This window comes from Lolium perenne, chromosome 7 (genome assembly GCF_019359855.2).
Source record: "Lolium perenne isolate Kyuss_39 chromosome 7, Kyuss_2.0, whole genome shotgun sequence".
Classification (NCBI taxonomy): domain Eukaryota; kingdom Viridiplantae; phylum Streptophyta; class Magnoliopsida; order Poales; family Poaceae; genus Lolium; species Lolium perenne.
In genome coordinates, this window is record NC_067250.2 from 35,245,944 (window position 1) to 35,252,020 (window position 6,077).

At 41.6% G+C, this 6,077-nt stretch overlaps 1 long non-coding RNA gene across 1 annotated transcript; it reads right to left on the reverse strand.

The window, feature by feature from the left end:
• Positions 1-398: 398 nt before the first annotated feature.
• LOC139834158 (uncharacterized) lies at positions 399-964 on the reverse strand. The gene is made up of 2 exons (XR_011749588.1): positions 866-964; positions 399-706 (listed from the first exon to the last, which is right to left on the reverse strand). It is a non-coding gene; the product is annotated as an uncharacterized lncRNA (long non-coding RNA).
• Positions 965-6,077: the final 5,113 nt, after the last annotated feature.

Below are 6,077 nucleotides of genomic sequence, written 5' to 3' on the forward strand. Positions count from 1 at the left end.
TAGTGGAATGTGGTGCTCAAAAGGAGGCATCCTAGAATCTACAATTCATGGAGGATCTGCCGAGAGAAAATCAATGGTTTCTCCATCAACAACTACAGAGGGTATGATACTTTCGAAGAAGCACAAGTGGAGTACCAGAGCTTCGTGGTTGATCAGGCTATGGCTATTTAGCCAATGCATTATCAAGAAGCTAGAAAAAGTTAAACAAGGTGCATCAAAGTTCTAACTTGCCTCTTATAGGGTCTAACTTGAGCAGGTGCATCCTTTACATAATATGAACAAAAATTATCTAAGCAAGCATATTGATACAGTGGGATACATGGTTGCATGAAAACTTTAGGAGATAGAGAACATTGCACAAGACTCCACACATGCAAAAAATAAAAGAGAAATTGCAGTTGCGAAAACATAGTGTGAGAAGTGGTTGCCTCACCCAGCTTGATTAAAACAAGGGTGATACACTTTTACCGTTAAGACACAAATAAACTCTCCTTCAATGGACCTTGTTTAACTTTGATGCACCTTGTTTAACTTTTTCTAGCTTCCTGATGATACATTACTTGTTGTGGTCTAGTAGTCTCCTTCCTCATGAACCTGGGTGACCACAACAAGTAACCTTCGTGGAATGAAAAAACAAAATGGTTTATGTGGGGTTTTTGCACTGCTGACACCATAACATACATGTCTTCGTACAAGATTCAAGTCGCTGCAAAAATAGCAAACCGAATAAAACCGCTTGATTATGTGTACGAATGGAGTTTGTTTGCCCAAACAAACAAAAAAGAAATAAAGAGAGAACGCAAAAAGCACTATGGATAATTACATGCTAGAGATTTTATAAGATCATTAAAATGAATACGAGTACCTTGTTGCTCGATGTTGTCCTTCGGTATTGTTGTCTAGATCGAGTCTATGCTGTGCACCTTGTCTTCTTCTTCTATCTCTCTCTCTCTCTCTCTCTCTCTCTCTCTCTCTCTCTCTCTCTCTCTCTCAAAGGTTAGTCTCAAGCCAATTCTGATAATAAATCATGCGAAAAATAAAAGTGTCAATGCAACATGGATGCAACTGAACTCAATGACACAAAACTGACATATAAACCTACAAACTTCTGAGTTGCCTCCCAGGAAGCGCTTTCTTTAAATCCATATAGCTAGGCATAGATGCACCATATTTTATCCACCCGGTTCAAGGGGATGTTGACCCGAGGTGTAATGATACATACCTCCGACCAAATTGTGCAGCATCTTGTAGCAGAGTTTGGTCGGAGTCATAACCGCTTGCGGTGCATCTGCATCATGTACATAAATTGGTTCTTGCTCTTAGGAAAGGACGGATGCACCGAGCATGGTGAGCATGTCTCCTTATATAGCTGCAACATGAGATTTAGGGACACATATATAACTTTTAAAGCTTTACTTTCACTATTACTATAGGGGACCATTTCATAGTACTCATCAAAAGGAGAAGTGACTTTCTTCTCTAGCTCATCACTCTTGATAATATATATAACTTTTAAAGCTTTTCCTTGGATATTACTATAGGGGAACATTTCATAGTACTCATCAAAAGGAGAAGTGACTTCCTTCTCTAGCTCATCACTCTTGATAATGAGTTCATCCTTACTAGAGTTATCATACCACTCTTCTTCTTTCATATTAGTACCACAAGATTCATAGGAAGGTTATATCTCTAGTTTATCAATATTAACATTCCCTAAACTAGTATCTAGGCCGAAGACTTCCTCGAAACAATTATCATTCACTTGGGCATAATAAGAATCATCACTAAAGAGAGTTGCATCATAAACAAACATAGTATTCATAGTGTGCCACTAGTTGTCAACCTCACTTTCTTGGTGTTCTTCATCTTTATCTTGTGATTCCTGCAAATGGTTATTTTCGGAAACTACAGATTTATGATGTTCCTTACTCTATCAGAAATGCATTCTCACTAATATGCTCTTGACAATGGTCAATTATATATTGTAAGGTTTCAGATGCCATTTGTACAAACACACTATGTACACTCATTATTAATACCATGAGTTTTTGGAGCAGCTCATGGACACCTTTATAAAGTACAATCTCTAAGATTTCACTAGTAGTGTCACAATTGTTACAGGACTCTAAAGGTTCATCATAAGTTTGCGAACATTGAATACAAAAGTGCCCTGTAGAAATACACTTGAGACATATTATTTGATATGAAGAACTAAATATGTGAGAACAATAGTTTACTTGATAATACATCTCACTTACTTGCATATGATTGTGGGTTATGTATTCTTCGTAGTGTGCATATTAATCACTATCATCCCTTGTCTCGTCCATCGCAGACTTCATCTGTTCAAATATAATTATCTTCGAAGACATGATTAGTAGCAATTTTTTTTATAGATTTTTATTCATTTAATTTTTTTGTTATTTAATATATATGGAGATAGTAAGAAAAATAGCAACAAAAGAAAATAAACTATGTGTATACGGGAAGATAATGACCAAACACTTTATTCCCCAGCAATAGCGCCAAGTTGATGTCTAGGTTTCATGCACCACAACACGGTAATTGCAGTACTTAACACCAATAAATATTTATTAAAAGATTGATCCAATGAGAGTTTTGCAGAATGGACACTATAGACCCCACAACTGCATTGTCAGTTCAACCACGTTCACACGCAAACCGTGGTTTGAAAATAGCCTACTCTATAGGTTGCTACAAAAATACTATAATCAACTAGAGAGTTTAAAGTAGTTTTTGAATAAGAACAATAATAAAATACAATAAACTAAAGATTGAAAGTAAAATAAAACTGAAAGTGAACTTAAGACGGTGAACAAGCGGAGAAAATTAATGCAGTGAAATACTCAAGCAACTTGGTCTATATGTGATGCATCACTGGAGTTATGATCATATTTTACTATATGTTTGGCGGTCCCTCACATACCAATATCTCATTGTATGCCGTAATAAAAGAAAACTCAATTGTCCACTCCCTCTGCTTATATGCAATAAAACATTAGAAGATATTAACATAATAAAGCATTTAGTTCTATGGACAACCATGCTCCTAGGCAAGATGTGCTCCTCATAAGATATCCAGACTATCTCTACTCGGTCAAATAATTCTCAACAAAATACCTATCTATATCATGTGTGGCCTCGGGAGTTGGATGTCTCCCACTACACCAATGGACCGTAAATCTCCAATCACTAAGATAATAACATTAATAGAAAACACATTGAATAATCATAGCATTAAAGAAGGGGTTCAACCCATCATGGATATGATGGCGGGGAAAGAACAAGTAGCAGTGGTGATGGCGTCAGCAACTTTGCAACGGTAGCAGCGCATGGCCGCGCCCAGGTGGAGGCTCCTTGCTGGTCTTCTTCCCCAGGCTTCCTTCAAGGTTGATGAAGATCTTGTGGTTTCATGGCGGCAGGGCTCCGCCATGAGGGAGATGTGGCGACTGATGGAGATGGAGGTGGTGAAGAGTGTAATGAAGTCTTCTTGGAAGCTAGATTTTTTCCCTCCTTTTATAGCCTCACGAAGGTCGGTTTTGCGCCCAGGGAAAGCCCTACCCTGTACCCGTGGCATTAAAGGTTTTGACCTCCTGTAGTAATTTGGGCGACATTTCTTCATACGAACTCTATATTCCCTCCCTTTGGCTCCTTTCATCGTGATTTGTCCATAAAGGTTCATAACACCTACACCAAAGACAAGGAAAAGTGATAAAATCTTATTAAAATGAATTAATACTTGTAATCATGGATTTAAGACATAGTAAGAATCTAGATATAGCATTTAGCGAGACAATAATTATGTTTATATAGCGAAAAACATGTTGTTATTTGGACTCACCAATGCTTGTGACCCGTCTATGTTTTCATTGTGGAAAGCGTTGCCGATCACCCGGGGATCTATGCGAAGCCATCGTCCCTGTCGAGTACATGCTCAATTGTTGCTACAATCGTTTGCTACAATTATTTTTCGGTTTTACTGATATAATATAAACTGTTTGCTACGATGTTTTTGGTGAAAACGGTATTTTGGTCCAATCATTATTTTTGCTACAAGTATTACACAATTATTGCCACTCAGCGAGAGTCTTAAGAAAAATTTGTTTTCCTGTGTTTTTGCTAAAATAGTATAAAATTGTTCCTACAAGGTCTAATGCAAGTTTCCAGCGAAATCAGTTTTGCTACTGTAGAAAAAAAACTACCGCGGTTTCTTTGTCGAGATCATTGTTGCTACAACAGCACCAATGCTTTGCTACCATGTCTCTGACGAGGTCTCTAACAAGGTTTCCAGTGAGGTCGGTGTTTTTTCTTTTGTTCCGTGGATGAACCCATTTTTGATAGAACGAGGGCCGGTTTTGCTACATTTCGTGTTTAGGAAAGGCTTAAGACAGAAGACTTAATCAGACGGTCGGAATCGCTTGATCGGTCGGCTGACGAACCGGCGATTGGGAATTTGATCCCGGCAACGTTCAGCGCGCCCCTTTCTTCGTTATCTCAAAAAATCGACCCCGATGGGATGGGATGGCTTGGATAAGAAGAATAGGCACGGAAAAGTCAGTGGAGTCACGGCCGCATGGATATGGATGGATACCGAAATGACCTAGATTCGCAAAATAAAAAAATAAAAAAACAGCAAACACAGCCCTAGCTGCATCAACGCGCAGACGGACATTCGATGGAACAGCCCAGACCATCTCGGATAGTAAATCCCAAGACAAGACTGCCCTTGCAACGCAACTTCTTGTGGGCTTCCTCTCCTTCATTTTATTTCTCATCTTGAGGAATGCCACCTGATGTGCTGAATTTATCTTTTCTCATGTAAAACGAACACTCTCTATTTTTGTCTTTTTACTATGTTAACATGTACGCATCTCCCAAAAAAAGGGTACTTCAATAAATGACTAGATTGCACAGTCCATGCTTGACTGCAAGTCCGATGGTCGCCGGTCTACTTTAGTTCACTGGGCGGTGTCAGGTCAGGTGGGGTAACAAGGGAGAAGGAAGAGAGGGGTTCCAAGGAGGGAGAAGGAAAAGAGTGTACTGGCAGGAAGGAAAAGAGGAGCAGAAAGGAGCTTCCATCACCTCCATTAATCTCTCACACTAAAGGTTCCCCCTTCAGAAAGGCTCCCTCTCTCTCTCTCTCGCTCATTTCTCAAGCCTACTAGTACTAAGTCTGGTGCCAACGCGGGAGAGAGCGGGGGCGGTACCGCCCGGCGCGGGGCGGGAGAGAGGCGGGAGGCGGGCGAGACGAGAGGGAAGGGCGCCGGCGGGGGCGGCCGGCGCTATCGCCCGCTCCCGCCCGGCTGCCGCCCGCGTTGGCGGCGAGAGAGAGGCGGGAGGGAGGCGGGAGCGGGGCGGCAGCGATGGCGGGGTGGGCGAGAGGCGGGGCGGGAGGTAGAAGACAAAGGGGGTTTTGCAGAAAACCCCCTGGACTTAGGAAAAATTGGTAGGATTTGGCATTTTAGGGTGTTTTGAGCCAAATTTTGGCATTTTAGGGTGTTTTGAGCCAAATTTTAAGGGGCTTTTTGCACAACAATTTAAATAGAGCTGCCACTATTTTATGATGTAATCGGTAACAATTTTAGTTCAATAAAATAATTTCCTTGCATTATTTATAGTGTCACCTTTACTTCTCTTTCCTCCACGTCAGCTTTTCTCTCTCCTCGACATCAGCTTTTCATTTTCACATTACAACAATTGCATTGGCACCATGTGGTGAGAGTGGGGTGACAGTGGGGTGAGAGTGAGGAAAAAAGCTGACGTGGCGGGTGAGAGTGGGCGGTGCATTGGCACCAGCCTAAAGGTCACCCCCACCACCATTAATCTCTCACACTGAGCTCCGTCTTCTTCTTCAGTGCTCCTCTTGCTGTTTCTTCCCACCACCTGCTCATATTCTGTCGGGGATCCATCTTGCACTCCCCGTACCGTACCACTTCCAGGTTCCAACCTCTCCACAATGGCTGCTTCCCTCCTCTCCGACGCTGCAACGTTTGCCCTCCGCGTCGCCTTCGGCCGCGCCGTAAGGCATCATGTTCCCGCATTCTCCCTTCAAGCCC